This window comes from Dryobates pubescens, chromosome Z, assembly GCF_014839835.1.
Source record: "Dryobates pubescens isolate bDryPub1 chromosome Z, bDryPub1.pri, whole genome shotgun sequence".
Lineage (NCBI taxonomy): Eukaryota > Metazoa > Chordata > Aves > Piciformes > Picidae > Dryobates > Dryobates pubescens.
The window spans coordinates 20588784-20606394 of NC_071657.1; positions in this window are offsets into that span (position 1 = coordinate 20588784).

The window sequence follows — 17611 nt, forward strand, 5'->3', positions numbered from 1 at the left end:
GCACAGCGTCAAACGGCCACAATCCACCCCTTCTAAACAATTTCATTGGTCGTTCGCACTGTCCATCCAATCGGAAACAATATTTACAGTTCGTGAGCAAAGTTCATAGTCCATTCCAGCTATACTCAGATGTAGATGATTCAGAAGTCCAAAAAAGTCAGGAAATAAGAAAATGGAAACCAGCTTGTCTCTCTGCAGACGAGGTGAAGAAAAGGCAAACAGGAACACAGGGACTCTCAGTTGACTCAGGGCTCTCAGGGTTCTCAGGGTTCGTGCACTGTAGATTCCTCAGGGATTCTTCCTTTGGGCGCATTGTAGCTGTACAACAGTCTGAAATTAAACTCTTTCAGCTAAAGTTAAATTTCTTTGTGGAATACACTGAATTTGACCATTCTCCTGCATTACCCAATAAGTGTGACCCGGACCTTCTGCTGAAACCACCCCTCGGACAGGTTTAGCCTCTCCTGAGGGCGAAAATACCCAAACAGTTTTACCTAACAGGTTCTTTTCTCTAACAACAGGAACTCTATCACCTTCTACTCTCCGTAGCAGATCTGAATGTGCCGGTCCAGCTCGGTTTGGCCTGTTTTGGAATGACCTCCTTGGAGGACGTCTATTCCTCACAGCTGAAACCTGCACCCACCTGGAGGAAGAATTGGAATCATCTCTTTGTGCCAATTGGCATATGGAATCTTTGATTTCATCCTTCAGCTCTCTCATGCAATCCTTTATCTCACTAGACAGAGCTTTAATGGCTGAAACCAAAGAAACACGTGTCATGCTATCATCCAATTGTCTTAGTTGATCAGTGAATTGGCCAACCGTAGGAGGATCTCCACCATAATTTCTTGCCACAATTCTACTTGCCAGAATGTTTGCATAATTGGAAGGAGCAAGTTTGATGAGCTTTTTAGCAAGACCAGCTGCCACAGGAATGTCATCAGGATTCAGAGTATCATGGTCACCATAGAGTATCTTTCTAATGGCAAACTCTCTCAGACGCTTAATTCCCTCATCTATGGTAGTCCAGGGCTTAGGATTCCATGGAAGATCATCTCGGGAAGGGTATCTCAGGGAAACCGCCATTAAAAGGCGTATCCACAGATTAACCTTACCGAGAATCCTGGCTAGATGTCTATCTATTCCATTATCCTTTGAGAGAGTTCCTAGCTGAGCTGCTGACTTGTCTCCAACTATTAGAGTTGGAGCACCTGTATCATAACACCTAGCAAGCCAAGATAGGATGGGTTCCTTATCTGCTCTGAGGTAATCTTTGCGGACATTGCGAATCTCCTCCCTTGGTGACGAGCAGCTCTGCAGGTCATCCTCCTCTTCATCTATCACATCTTCCTGAACGTTTTGTCCCCATAATCCTGCTGTCACTCTCCTAAGGATCTCTTTAAGCTGAGAAGCACCACTGCCAGCTGCTGTCTTAGCTGCATCTCCATCCTGTGATGATCTCAATAACTCAGCTATATCTCTAAGACAAATCTTCTCCTCATCTTCAGCAGGCCCTTTCCCAGCAGAGGTTCCCTCACCAGGATCGGTCTCCTGCTCTTCTCCTCCATTAGCTCCACTAGCTCCTGGATCAGCTTTGGCCTTTCCACCTCTGGTCTTTAAGACTGCTACTTGTTTAACTGGAGCTGTGTTTGAATTTACAGCCATCCTGATAGAAGCTGACAGGTCCTGATCTAAACCAGCCGCCGTGGGGGCCCCTTCCGGTCCTGTCATGGCGGACGGAAATGACCTTGCCTCACTACAGGTCGCCATCTTGGGAATGGGAGCTGCCCCTGGCTGCTTGCCAAAGTCATAGAGTGGAGCATTTAACGCAGCTTTGCCAATAGGTTTTGCTATTTTTCTGACTGACGCAGCCCCTTCCTCGTCACTCGAGGACTCTGGGGCAGATTTAGAGGAACGCCTACGCTTCCTAGATTTTTGCTTAATCACAAAACATGGTCGAGAAACCTTTTTCTCTCTATGTAGAGCCCATAGCAGATAGACATTAATTATCAGCAACAGCAGGATTACACCCGTCAAATAAATCACCTTAAGACCCCAGCCAGCACTTAAAGTTACTCTTTGACCTCCTGAAGCCTTAAACTCCCTTATCTCGATCGGCAAACTGGAAGACGTTCTATTGCCGTAATTAGTGAGCCGAAGAAAACCCAAACAGTGTTTATACAACAGCTGGATCCTATGCATAAACCACAAATAGATTTTACGCATTAAATATTTACCTGTCTGGTCTAACATCAACCTGATGCAGTACCGGTAGACCAACATGCCACAGACCGAGAAGAATAAACGTTCTAAAACCCAGAGCACCTTCATTTTGTTTCTCCGGCTGAGACAAGCAATAAATCAACTTAATTACTTAATTGCCCGGCCCCACGTTGGGCGCCAAAAAAAAAAGGAGTGTGGTGGTTTGAAAGGAAAGGCTCTGCTTTCCCTCCCCCACTGAGAAAGAGACCACGGCTAAACCCAGTCGGAGAAATGAGATTATATTTTACAAGGAAACAGATTCTATGTAACACAACAAACACAGGTATTTTACAATATATACAGGAATATACAGCAAATGAACTCAACCAGAAACCAGACCCCCCACAGAGGGGGCTTCCCCCTGTGCCCTCTTCACCCCCTACCTCCCTTCTCCCCCAAAGAGGTAGAAGAAGAGACGAGGATGGTTAGCAGGACAGGGGAAGAAGCGGACAGGCCTGTTACAGGGAGTGAGTTAGTTCTTATCTCTTGGCAAGAAGCCCAGAAGCAGATCCAGCCGAAAGGGACAGCGAAGGAAGGAAGACTGAGAGAAAGTTCCCAGCTCCCCCGGGTCCAATCTGACCTCCCACAATCCTTGGCCAATGAAATTCGTTTAGAATACCAAAATATTTTACAAACATTTAGCCAGTGTGCCCCTTTCTTAAAGGCACAGTGTCAAACGGCCACAATCAGCCTTTTCCTCATTCCTGACCACTGTGTTCCACCCTGCATCCAACAAAGCACAGAGATTCTCCTTAGTCCTCCTTTTGTTGCTAATATATTCGCAGAAGTGTTTCCTGTTCCCTTTAACAGCTTAGGCCAGATAAGCTTCCAGTTGGGCTTTGGCCCTTGTGTTTTTCTCCCTACATAGATTCATGACAACTTTGTAGTCCTCCTGAGTGACCTCCCCCTTCTTATGGCAACCATAAACTTTCCTTTTCTCTGAGTTGCAACCAAATCTCTCTGTTCAGCCAGGCTGAATGACAGAGCACAGAAAGTTGTGATCAACAGCATAGGGTCTAGCTGGAGACCTGTGGCTAGTGGTGTTCCCCAGGGGTCTGTATTGGGTCCAGTGTTGTTCCACATATTCATCAGCAACCTAGATGAAAGAACAGAGTATACTCTCAGCAAATTTACTGATGAAACAAAACTGGGAGGAGTGGCTGACACACCAGAATGCTGTCCTGCCATTCAGCAAGACCTGGAAAGGTTGGAGAGTTGGGCAGAGGGAACCTCATGTAGAATCTTGTACCTGGGGATGAATAACTCTGCTTTGCTGGAAAGCAGCACTGTGGTGAAGGACCTGGGAATGCTGGAGGACAAGTTCACCCATAAGCCAACAACAGGCCCTTGTAGCCAGCAAGGCCAGAAGTATTCCGGGGTGTGTAAAGAAGACTGTGGCCAGCAGATTGTCAGAGATCTTCTGCCCTGGTGAGGCCGCACCTGGCATGTTGTATCCATTCAGGCTCTCCAGTACAAGAAAAATAGGGAACAACTGGACAGAGTACAACAGAGAGCTATGATGATGATTAGGAAATAGGAGCACCCATTTTATAAGGAGAGGCTGAGAGACCTGTAGCTCTTTAGCTTGGAATAGAGAAGATTGAGAGGGGATGTTATCAATGTCGATAAATATCTAAAAGGTGGAGATCATGAGCATGGAGCTGATCTCTCTTCATAGAATACATAGAATACATAGAATAAACCAGGTTGGAAGAGACCTTCAAGATCATCGCGGCCGACCCATCAATCAATCCAACACCACCTAAATAACTAACCCACGGCACCAAGCACCCCATCAAGTCTTCTCCTGAAAACCTCCAGTGATAGCAACTCCACCACCTCCCCAGGCAGCCCATTCCAATGGGCAATCACTCTTTCTGTATAGAACTTTTTCCTAACATCTAGCCTGAACCTCCCCTGGTGCAGCCTGAGACTGTGTCCTCTTGTTCTGGTGCTGGCCCCCGGGGAGAAGAGACCAACATCCATCTGTCTACAACCTCCCTTCAGGTAGTTGTAGAGAGTAATAAGGTCACCCCTGAGTCTCCTCTTCTCCAGGCTAAGCAACCCCAGCTCCCTCAGCCTCTCCTTGTAGGGCTTATGTTCCAAACCCTTCACCACCTTTGTTGCTCTTCTCTGGACTCGTTCCAGCAAGTCAACATCCTTCCTAAACTGAGGAGCCCAGAACTGGACACAGTACTCGAGATGCGGCCTAACCAGTGCAGTGTACAGGGGCAGAATGACCTCCCTGCTCCTGCTGGCCACACTGTTCCTGATGCAGGCCAGGATGCCATTGGCCCTCTTAGCTGCCTGGGCACACTGCAGGCTCATGTTCAGTCTACCGTCAACCAGTACCCCCAGGTCCCTCTCAGCCTGACTGCTCTCCAGCCACTCTGACCCCAGCTTGTAGCTCTGCATGGCGTTGTTGTGGCCAATGTGCAGAACCTGGCACTTGGATGTGTTAAATCTCATGCCGTTGGATTCTGCCCATCTGTCCAGCCTGTCGAGGTCCCTCTGCAGAGCCTCTCTATCCTCCAGCAGATCAACTCCTGCCCCCAGCTTGGTGTTGTCAGCAAATTTACTGATGATGGACTCAATGTCCTCGTCCAGATCATCAATAAAGATGTTAAGAGCATGGGGCCCAGTACTGATCCCTGGGGCACACCACTAGTGACTGGCTGCCAGCTGGATGTGGCACCATTCACCACCACTCTCTGGGCTCAGCCCTCCAGCTAGTTCCTAACCCAATGCAGTGTGCTCCCATCCAAGCCATGGGATGACATCTTGGCCAGGAGTTTGCTATGGGGAACAGTGTCAAAGGCCTTGCTGAGGTCCAGGTAGACTACATCCACAGGCCTCCCCACATCCACAGGGCGGGTCACCTGATCATAGAAGGAGATCAGGTTGGTCAGGCAGGACCTGCCCTTCCTAAATCCATGCTGGCTGGGCCTGATCCCTTGGCCATCCTCTAAGTGTTGTGTGATTGCACTCAGGATGACCTGTTCCATAATCTTTCCTGGCACTGAGGTCAGGCTGACAGGCCTGTAATTCCCTGGCTCATCCAACCGGCCCTTTTTGTGAATGGGTACCACGTTGGCCAGCTTCCAGTCATCTGGGATCTCTCCAGTGAGCCAGGACTGATGAAAAATGATGGAGAGTGGCTTGGCCAGCTCATCTGCCAGCTCTCTCAGCACCCTAGGATGGATCCCATCTGGTCCCATGGACTTGTGGGGGTCTAAGCTGCTGAGGAGGGCTCCTTATCACTTGCGCATGGAACACAGGGAAACTATGCAGCTCCCTGGCTCCTTCTGCCAGCTCTGCAGGCCAGCTGTCTGGTAGACGTTCTTTCCCGCTAGTAAAAATTGAGGCAAAGAAGGTGTTAAGTACCTCTGCCTTTTCCTCATCCTGTGATACAACATTTCCCTCCATGTCAACCAAGGAGTGGAGGTTGTCCTTGACCTTCCTCTTGCTATTAATATATTTATGGAAGGACTTTTTGTTGTCCTTCACATCAGAGGCCAGTTTAAGTTCCAAATGTGCTTTTGCCTCCCTAATTTTCCTCCTGCATGCCCTAGCAACATCTTTAAACATTCCATGGGTTGCCTCCCCTTTCTTCCAAAGATGATACACCCTCTTTTTTTCCCTTAGTTCTGTTAAAAGTTCATTACACAACCAGGCTGGCCGTCTGCCCCGGCGGCTCCTCTTCCGGCACATTGGCACAGCCTGCTCCTGAGCCTTCATCAGTTCTTTTTTGAAGCAGGTCCAGCCCTCCTGGACCCCTTTATTTTTAAGGGCTTTCTCCCAAGGAACCCTCTGAATTACTTCCTTGAGCAACCTGAAGTCCACCCTCCGGAAGTCCAGAGTGGAGGTCTTCTTGCTGCCCCTCTTAGTTTGACCAAATACCGAAAATTCAATTATTTCATGGTCGCTGGCCCCTAAACACCCTCCGACCACCACATCACCCACCAGCCCTTCCCTGTTGGTGAAGAGGAGGTCAAGCATAGCCTTGCCCCTGGTAGGCTCACGCAGCACCTGGGATAAGAAGCTGTCCTCCATGCAGTCTAAGAACCTCCTAGACTGTCTCCTCTCTGCTGTGTTGAGATCCCAGCAGATGTCAGGCAAGTTGAAGTCGCCCATGAGGACAAGGTCAGGAGATCTTGAGACAGCCTTAAGCTGTCTATAGAATGCTTCATCAACATCATCCTCCTGGTTTGGTGGTCTATAACATACTCCAACCAGGATGTCTGCCCTACCGGTCTTCCCTCTAATTCTTGCCCACAAGCATTCAACCTGATCGTCCCTAATCTCAAGCTCAATGGCATCTAGTGCCCCGCTGATGTACAGGGCCACCCCTCCACCCCTTCTTCCTTGCCTATGTCTCCTGAAGAGCCTGTAGCCATCAATTGCAGCACTCCAGTCATGTGAGCTATCCCACCACGTCTCTGTGATGGCAACTACGTCACAACTTTCCTGCTGTAACAAGGCTTCCAGCTCCTAGTTTGTTTCCCATGCTTCGTGCATTAGTGTACATGCACCTCAGCTGGGCTGCTGATTTGGCCTCTGACCCTAGCTTACTGCCCCCAGACTCTTGCCTGAGGGGACTAGTTTCAGCCCCTTCCCCCTTCGAAACTAGTTTAAAGCCCTGTCAATGAGAGCTGCCAGTTCCCTCCCCAGCATCTTTTTACCTTTGGGGGACAGGCCATTCTCATATACTGTGACCTTTCCCCTTCTTTGGGATAGATGTACTCCATCTGTTGCCAGCTGGCCTGGTGCAGTAGAAAGTTTACCAAGATCATAAAACCCAAAATTCTTTTGTCTGCACCAGCCTCTAAGCCACTTGTTGATTATGGCTGCTGTCCTGTTCCTTGTGGTATTCCCTCCTGCAACTAAGGGTATTGAGGAAAAAATTATTTGAGCACCTGACCCCTCAACCAGATCTCCCAGGGCCCTGAAACCATTTTTGATAGCCCTGGGAGTTCTGATTACAACATCATCATTCCCTATCTGCATAAGTAGCAAAGGATAATAGTCAGAAGGCTGTACCAGCCTGGGCAGCCTTCTGGTAACATCATTAATTTGGGCTCCAGGGAGACAACAGAGTTCCCGATGAGATGGGTCTGGCCGACAAATGGGGCCCTCCATTCCCCTCAGAAGTGAATCGCCAATAACAATTACCCTCCTCTTTTTTTTGAGGGAGCCGGTCCTGATGCCACGGGAGGGTTGTTTAACCTTAGGCTGCTTTGCCTTAGGCCGTTTAACCTGAGGTTGTTTACCCTTAGGCTCTTTAGCCTCAGGGAGAACCCCAGATGGTGTGTCCTCTGGCAACAGGACCACCTCACCCTCGATCTCCAGTGCCCCATACCTGTTTTTCAAGAGCAGCGGGGAAGGTGTGGGAAGGCAAGGAGGTTTAACCTTGTGTCTTTTGAGAGGAACCTGTGTCCATTCCCCTCTGCTTTTTGAGTAACCAGCCTCTGCTGTGGGAGCCTGCAGAGCCTGCTTACTCTTGTTCATATCTTTCCCCCTCTGGTTTATCTCTTTCCTCTTCTGGTTCATCTCTTCCCTACATTCCCTTACACTTTTAATACTAGCAACCTCATCCTTTAGTCTGGCCACCAGATTAAGTAGGTAGTCAATCTGCTCACACCTTATGCAAGAGTTACCCCTACTACTCTGCATCTCAAGAGCCAGGCTCCAGCAGTCTCTACAGCCAGATACCTGGACAGCTACCTGCTTGTGTTCTGTCATGGCCAGCGATAGGACAAGAGGAAACAGGCATAAACTAGAACACAGGAGGTGTCATTCGAACTTGAGGAGAAAGTTCCTTACTTTGAGGTGATAGAATCATAGAATTGTTAGGGTTGGAAAGTACCTCAAGAATCATCTAGTTCCAACTCCCCTGCCATGGACAGGGTCACCTCACACTAGATCAGGTTGCTCAGAGCCACATCCGGCCTGGCATTAAAAACCTCCAGGGATGGGGATTCTACTACCTCCCTGGGCGATCTGTTCCAGTGTCTCACCACCCTCATGGTGAAGAACTTCTGCCTAACATCCAATCCTAATCTACCCATTTCTATACTTTTTCCATTCCCCCTAGTCCTATTACTACCTGAGACCCTAAAAAGTCCCTCCCCAGCTTTCTTGTAGGCCCCCTTCAGATACTGGAAGGCCACAATTTGGTCTCCTCAAAGCCTTCTCTTCTCCAGACTGAATAGCCCCAACTCACTGTAGTGAAGGATGCTTATGATCAGGATTGTGCCCCAAACATTTCTGGAACATACTCTTCTGAGTGTTAACCCTCCTTTGTTTCCCCCTCCTTTCTGGGGGCAGCAGGGGGGATCCTGGTGCCACTGAGTCCAGGTAAACAGCCTGCCTGGGTATAGCATATACTTACACCATATTTGGTAGGTGTTAGTCCATTGGTTAATCTTGCATTAGCAACAGCATGCTCATTGGGCCAGTATTCACTGGGGCAAATGGTAAATAGGGGTCATTTGGTAAATGAGCCCCCCACATCGTGTTGGAGCCTGTGAGTGTATGCGTGCCAGTGCTGCCGTGGTCCACCTTGCCCGGGACTCAAGCCAGTGCCCCAAGAGGCCTCACGCTGCTTTGCCACTGTCACCCAGCTGCGTGTGGTGCTGTGGACAGTATCCCATGGGATCAACCACAGCGTGATCCATTGCTGCAGGAGGAACGCCAGCAGCCCGTGTGAGCCAGCGTTGCTGACCTGCCACAGCCCCACCTCGAGCAGGGAACCTTTGTGTCCTGGGAGAAGCAGCAGCCACGCGGCGCAGCCACGCGGCCAGCTCCATTTCCTGTCTCCGTCTTACGGCACATCCGAGCAACGTTTCTGGACTATAAATGTTATTAAGAGGAGACTTCACGAAGTTCTCAGCTTGTAAGTCAAACCTTTCTTTATAGAGTTTCCAGTTAGGGTAGCGTTTGGATTGCTCCGGGTGGAGGGTTGCCGGTCACTGCCCAACCCCTCCCCTGCCGCTTTCTGAATTAGTTTAGATTCTAAGTTCTGTGAATTGTTTGATTCAATTGCCCATACATAAACATTCTGTAAAGATAGCGTCACTAACCGAATATCGATACCTGTGAAGGGTGACTGTAAATACCCTGTTGCAGAGTTTGTATATATATATAAAAAATAAATTTGACATATATTTTCATTGATATATCTGCCGCTCATTTCTGAGGGCATATTCACAACACTCACTCAGTCTGTCCTCATAGGAGAGGTGCTCCAGCCCTCTGATCATCCTCGTGGCCCTTCTCTGGACACATTCCAGCACCTCCACATCCTTCCTGTAATAGGGCCTCCAGAGCTGGACACAGTACTTCAGGTGGGGTCTCACCAGGTTGGAGTAGATGGGGACAATCACCTCCCTCAACCTGCTGGCTCTGCTTCTCTTGATGCATCCCTGGATGTGATTGGCTTTCTGGGCTGCAAGTGCACACTGGTGGCTCAACAGCACCCTCAAGTCCTTTTCTTCAGGGCCACCGTCAAGCCAGTTGCTTCTCAGCCTATATCAGTACCTGGGATTGCCCTGACCCAGTTGCAGGACGTTGCATGTGGTCTTGTTGAACCTCATGAGGTTGTCATGGGCCCACCTCTCCAGCTTGTCAGGGTCCCTCTGGGTGACTTCCCTTCCCTCCAGCATGTCTGCTGCCCCACACAGCTTGGTGTCATCAGCAAACTTGCCGAGGATGCACTCAATGCCTCTGTCCATGTCACCAACAAAGATGTTAAACAAGACTCGTCCCAGTACTGACCCCTGAGGGACTCTACTTGTCACTGGCCTCCACTTGGACATGGACCCACTGACTGCCACCCTTTGGGTGTGGCCCTCAAACCAGTTCTTTATCCACTGAATGGTCCATCCATCAAATCCATACTGCACCAGCTTGGAGACCGGGATGTGGTGCGGGACAGTGTCGAAAGCTTTGCTCAGGTCCAGGTAAATGACCTTACTGGGCACAGAGGACTGGCCTGTAGTTCCCTGGGTCATCCCTCTTTCCCTTCTTGAAAATGGGAGTTATGTTTCTCCTTTTCCAGTCAGTGGGGACTTCCCTGGACTGCCATGACTTTTGGAATATAAGAGAGAGCAGCCTAGCAACCTCATCTGTCAGTTCCCTCAGCACCTGTGGGTATATGCCATCAGGTCCCACAGACTTGAACACTTTCAGGTTCTTCAGATGGTCAAGAACCTGATCTTCACTCACAATTGGCAGTCCTTCCTCCAGCCCCTGCCATTATCTTCTGTTATTCTGGGAGTGTGGCGGGAGCCCTTGCCAGTGAAGGCTGAGGTAAAGGAGTAATTGAGAACCTCAGCTTTCTCAATGCCATTTGTCACCAGATCACCTGTTTCTTTTCTGAGGGGGCCCATACCTTCCCTTGTCTTCTTTTTATCATTAATATATCTATAGAAATTTTTACTGTTCCCCTTGATCTCCCTGGATCCTGAACAGGCTGCTCAGGGAGATTGTGGAGTCTCCTTCCCTGGAGACTTTCAAAGCCTGCCTGGACGCATTCCTGTGCAACCTGATCTATGCATACCTGCATGATGTAGTTATGCAGTTATTAATAAGCAACAAAGATATTAATAAAAATATTAATACATTAATATTGAAAATTACCAGTAATTTACTTATGGTATTTTACAGGTACAGGTGTATGGTTATTTTCAGTCATCCCCACAAAAGTGTACAGGCAGCAATTTAAGCAAAACCAGAAAAATGCAAACAGTCAAACTAGGAAAGAGAATCCGTGGTGCAGTATGCTGCTTGCCCACTAGATAAAGACTTGACAGGCTCCTTGCTGCCAAACAGCAGCAGTTAGGCGCAGAGAACCTTTCACAAAGAGACTTTACAGAAATAAACCAATTACTCGGTTGGCTTTTGCAGTGTGTTGCTGTAGTGCAGTCTCAGGGAAAGCTTTATCTCCAAGGGCTTTGTAGCTAAGGAGAAAGTGGTTGCTGCTGAGGCTTGCAGAGTTTGATGGTGCCACTGCTAGACTCCAGGGCGGTCTCTCCTTGGGGCATGAGGAGGCAGCTCTCTTCTGTGGGTCACAGGCAACTTGAATTCACTGCTAGGCGAACAGGGTTCTGGGGCTGTGCTGAATGGTGCTGGAGGCAAGTGCACCTGGTGCAGGCTATGGGTGTGATTTTCCTGGTGCTGGCGGCTGGCACATCCCGGCTCTAGGCTCACTGCTATACTGGTTCACCACTGGGGCAGTGGTTCCTTTGTGGACACAGTTCTGGATGAGTGGAACTTTCCCGGTTTGGCTTTCTCCTGGGTCTCAGACTGTGCTGGCTGCAGTTTGCAACAGGTGCAACTTGGCTCGCTTGGGTCTCTGAATAAGACTATTACAGTGCATTGATGTGAAGGACTCTTGGCTGGTTCCGGTAGCAAGGCTGGTTCTGGGTTTTGCAGGCAAGGCTCGAGGCTTGGCACGAGGCTTTTTTCCAGATAACAGACAAGGAAAGTTGTTTACAATTTTGGCTTGTATTTAACATTTGCTGGAGGAATGATTTGCCCAATGCTAAAACTTGGTAAACAGGGCAGTTAACCTATAGCAAGGCAATTAGGTAAAATTATTCCGTACATGGAAGAAGCATATGCACAAACATAAGCACAACACAAGTGTCTCATGAGCTGAATGTGTGATTTGTTTACCCCAACCCAGCAGAGAGGAGAGCAAGTAATTTCTTGACCCACACTAGGTGAAACCTGGCCTTTTGTTTTCAGCTCTGTGCTGAAGATTCCCACTCCAGGGAGATAAAAAGGAGTGGCTTGAGCCTGAACATGTTGGAACATGTTTTGAGCTTATTTTGGGGCATAATTCTGGGCGTATGCACCCTTCCACCACACTGCATTAGCTGGAGGGTTGGATTAGGTGATCTCCAGAGGTCCCTTCCAACTCCTGTGTTCTGTATGCTCCCCTAAGGCTTATTTCTATAAGCCCAGTTTTGTGCCTTTCCCTCTTCAAATCTACTTTAAAGCTCTTACAGTGAGCTCCTGTGGTGGATTCTGTCCTGCATATGGGATGCAGGTAGATTAAGAAAAAGTGAAAATAAAGACATCTGTATTGCTTGCAGGGTAAAAAACCACCAGAATTATGAATTTCATGACATCAAAAGTGTCCTATTTTACAGCTTACTGCTCCCTGTGCAGCAGCAAAGGCTGTGGGCTTTAATTACAGACCTGAAACACTGGTAGAGGTGAGTGGCCAGGTAAATGCTCCAGAGCTTGTCCTGTGTTGCTGGAGATATGCGGTGGGCTATGCCCATCCTGGGAAAAAATACAGGGCGGGGAGGGCTTGTGAGAGATTTTTGCCCTCCTTGGGGGTGTTTTCTCCCCTGGGAAACTGACTTGGTCTGTTCCACTTCCCCCCTCCTTGTCCAGCAGGGGTATAAGAGGGAAGAGAATTGCAGCCATTGCTCTCTTTCCTACCGCTTCCACACTTTGCAAAGGACTGGTTCTGTATCTGATTTTTTTTTTCTTTTCTTTTCCTTGTCCCATCCATCCTTGTTCCTTACCCTTGTGAACCCTACCCGTCATTGTTACGTATATACTGTTTAAAGAAAAATTCTTTCCCTCTCTACTTCCAAGCCAAACCCAAATTATTTCTTGGTGGATTTGCTTCCCTCCCTTTTCTCTCTCTATTGGGGAAGAGGAGGAGGGAAACAAGGGAAGGATTCTCAGCCTTGCCCCCATTTGAGCTTTTAAGCCCCAGTTAAGGCTCAAACCACCACAAGATAGGAGTAGTGAAGAATTCCAGCAGGACAAGTAGCCTTTGTATCTTCTCTTCTGCAGGGAGATGCTGTGGAGATTGCTCCAACTTCACTCTGCCTTGCCTCAGTACAACCAGATGAGCTGCCTCTTTTTTTGCCTATGTGTGAGCCAGCTATAGCAGGGTATCTGAATAATCATGAAACCAGTTCTGGCAAAGCCTTCATTCAATACTTGCAATGGCATTGTAACAGTAATCCCTTGCTTGCTTAATAGGAAACTCATCAGATTTTGTGGAAATGCCTATGTCACAATTCAAGTAAAAAGATCACAATATCACAGTATCACAGTGTAACTAAGGTTGGAAGAGACCCCAAGGATCATCAAGTCCAACCTGCCTCGACAGACCTCATGACTAGACCATGGCACCAAGTGCCATGTCTGATCTCCTCTTGAACACCTGCAGGGACAGTGGCTCCACCACCTCCCTGGGCAGCACATCCAATGACAAACGACTCGCTCAGTGAAGAACTTTCTCCTCACTTCGAGTCTAAACCTCCCTTGGCACAGCTTGAGACTGTGTCCCCTTGTTCTGGTGCTGGTTGCCTAGGAGAAGAGACCAACCCCTTCCTGTCTACAACCACCTTTCAGGTAGTTGTAGAGGGCAAAGAGGTCAACCCTGATCCTTCTCTTCTCCAGGCTAAACAATCCCAGCTCCCTCAGCCTCTCCTCATAGGGCTTGTGCTCAAGGCCTCTCACTAGCCTTGTTGCCCTTCTCTGGACATGTTCAAGTGTCTCGATGTCCTTCTTAAACTGAGGGGCCCAGAACTGGACACAGTACTCAAGGTGTGGTCTAACCAATGCAGAGTACAGGGGCACAATGCCCTCCCTGCTCCTGCTGGCCACTCTATTCCTAATACAGGCCAGGATGCCATTGGCCTTCTTGGCCACCTGGGCACACTGCTGGCTCATGTTTAGGCAGGTGTCAATCATCACCTCCAGGTCCCTCTCTGTTTGGGAGCTCTCCAGCCACTCCGACCCCAGCCTGTAGCTCTGCATGGGGTTGATGTGGCCAAAGTGCAGCACCCGGCGCTTGGACTTGTTAAATGCCATGCCATTGGACTCCGCCCATCTGTCCAGTCGGTCGAGGTCCCTCTGCAGAGCCTTTCTGCCCTCTGACTGACCAACATCTGCTCCCAACTTGTGTCATCTGCAAACTTGCTGATGACTGACTCAACCCCCTCATCCAGATCATCAATGAAGATGTTAAAGAGGATGGGGCCCAGCACAGATCCCTGGGGGATGCCACTGGTGACTGGCCGCCAGCTGGATGTGGCACCATTCACCACCACTCTCTGGGCTCGGCCCTCCAGACGCTTCCTAACCCAGCACAGAGTGTTGCTGTCCAAGCCACGAGCTGACAGCTTAGCCAGCAGTTTACTGTGGGGGACGGTGTCAAAGGCCTTGCTGAAGTCCAGGTAGACCACATCCACAGGCCTCCCCACGTCCACCAGACAAGTCACTTGATCATAGGAGGAGATCAGGTTGGAGAGGAAGGACTTGCCCTTCCTAAATCCATGTTGGCTGGACCTGAGCCCTTGGCCATCCTTCAGGTGCGCAGTTATTGCCACCAGGATAACCTGTTCCATCACTTTCCCTGGCACTGAGGTCAGGCTGACTGGTCTGTAGTTTCCAGGTTCCTCCATCCGTCCCTTCTTGTGGATGGGGACCACACTGGCCAGTTTCCAGTCATCTGGGACCTCTCCAGTGAGCCAGGACTGGAGGAAAATGATGGAGAGCGGCTTGGCCAGCTCATCTTCCAGCTCTCTCAGCACCCTAGGATGGATTCCATCCGGTCCCATGGACTTGTGGGTGTCCAAGTGGCTCAGCAGGTCCCGAACTAATTCCTCATGGATTTCTGGGGCATTACACTGCTCCCCTACCCTATTACCCAGCTCAGGAGGCCACTCATCCTGAACTCCTGCCTTGCTGTTAAACATTGAGGCAAAGAAGGTGTTCAGGACCTCAGCCTTTTCCTCATCTTCAGTCACCCTGTTCCCCTCCAGGTCCAGTAAGGAGTGGAGGTTCTTCTTGCCCTTCTTTTTAGTGTTGATATATTTGTAAAAATGCTTTTTATTGTCTTTCACAGAGGTGGCCAGCTTCAGTTCCAGCTGGGCCTTTGCCTCTCTAATTTTATTCCTACATAATCTAACCACTGCCTTGAATATACCTCAAGAAGCCTTCCCCTCCTTCCAAAGGTGATACAGCCTCTTTTTTTCCCTTAAATCCTTCAGGAGCTGCTTGCTCATCCAGGCCGGTCGCCTTCCCCGCCGGCTCATCTTTCGGCACATGGGAACTGCCAGTTCCTGTGCCTTCAAGAGCTCCTGTTTGAAGTAGGTCCAACCCTCCTGGACCCCTCGGTTCATGAGGGTTGGTACCCAGGGAACTTTGCAAATAAGTTTCTTAAAGAGGCTGAAGTTTGCCCTCTAGAAGTCCAAGGTGAAGGTTCTGTTGGTACGCCTTCCTATCTCCCTGCATATTGAAAACTTCACTATCTCGTGATCACTGCACCCTAGGCAGCCTCCCACAGTCACATCTCCCACCAGACCTTCCCTATTGGAGAACAGCAGGTCAAGCAGAGCCTGTCCCCTGGTAGGCTCGCTTAACAGCTGCGTCAGGAAGCTGTCCTCCAATCGCTCCAGGAATCTTCTGGACTGCCTTCTCTCTGCTGAATTAAGTTCCCATCAGATATCTGGCAGGTTGAAGTCACCCACAAGGACAAGATCTGATGATCTTGAGACAGCCTCCAGTTGTTTGTAGAATAATTCATCAACCTCCTCATCCTGGTTGGGTGGTCTATAACAGACTCCAATCAGGATGTCAGATTTGTTGGGCTGCCCTCTGACTTTAACCCACAGGCTCTCAATTCCCTCATCTTCCACCTCATGTTCTGTTGCAGAAAGTATCTCCCTCCTATGATCAAGTGACTTGTCTGGTGGACGTGGGGAGGCCTGTGGATGTGGTCTACCTGGACTTCAGCAAGGCCTTTGACACCGTCAAACATGCAAAATCTGTATTTAAGGATCTTTGTTTTCCCAGAATTCCACAGAATTTTCCTATTTTTCCAGTGTTAAGCCTCTCTCTAGGTACACAATTTCCTCACTCTGAACCTTATAACTAATGATAAATGAAACAACTAAGGGTGGTTATTAATGAATAAATTTAAGGATTAAATGGTGTCTTAATGCCAAAATGTAAAGAGAATGATTTGTCCTCTTAAGAAGTGGGAAAGGTTTTCAAGAAGAAGTAAAAGAGAATTCAGTTACCGAATGGAAAGATAGTGTAAAAAAGGATTCAATGGGCTTTAAATCACAGTAAAAACAAGCTGTTGGTTTAGCTGTGATGCAGAAGTTTTTTCAACTTGCCAGACAGGATCCTTTGAAAAGACCTCAAGGAAATTAATCTGGTTGTTGTAGTTTGAGCTGGGTGCCCCCCCTGGTGCATTCACTTCCTGTGTCCAGAAGTCCAGCCCAGAGGGATGGACACAGGAAATTGTGTATTTCCTACCATAATTCTTTGCACCACTATAAGATCCAGTGCGGAGTCTGGCACTTCCTCTTTCCTTCCCTCTCCGAGACTTGGTAACTGGGGGAGAGATCTCCCGGCCATGGGCCTGATTAGGCCCAAGGCCACAGGGGGATGGGCAGTCTCAGGCCTGGCCAGCTGAGACTAGCCCAGCAGAGGGAGGGGGAAGAAGGAGCCCTGGGGGTTTTGGATGCGCCCTCAGGTGGGGATGGGATCTTTCTTTGTCACTGCGCTTTGGGTGTTCTGTAACATTCACTGCTTTCTATTTAAACTTTCATCACCTTTGCAATCCGTTTGCCTGAGTCGTTATTTCTGCCTGTGGTGGGGAGGGGATCTGCCCCAACCCATTACACTGGTGGTGAGAACTGTATTTTCCAAGTCAGGTTAGATATTTTATGTCAGATTTTCTAATTTAAAAGAAGCAAGGGTTGCAATGTTATTGTAACAGTGGCAGTACTGATTAATAGCAGCTAGGATCTGGTACTTCTTTGGTAGCTTTGCAATTAGAAAACTTGCTGACATTAAAAATTTCAGTGAAATCATGTGTTCTATACTGAGCGCCATTACCTGCTAATATGGAATATCATCTCTATCAATGGGTAGAAGAACTTACTTGTGTATGAGTGGATTTCCCTCCTCTTACTAAAACCAGAAATACAAAACCATCTTTCTGTCACTGTTGTAATGCTGCAGTAGGAACCTGTCCACTGCGGAAGCACTGACATAGATTTGAAAATGTTGTTTCCATATTCTAGCCAGTTTTGTAGTAGTAGAATCCTATTTTAAGATTTTATTTGCAAGTCAAGGAATGTATTCTTGTTATTGATACTATAGTAGGCTGTTCTAAAGCTCTTGTACTTAAATGCATTGGAGCCTGCATAGAACCAGTTCTTTTCATACATACATCCTTATCTTGTTTGTTGTTTTACATGCCTGAATCACAAGTCATGTAAGAAAGGAGAATTTTTTTCTTTAAAGAAGAGATTTTATTTCTCATTATTTATTTTGAAGCTGTGTTGTTCCATGAGAC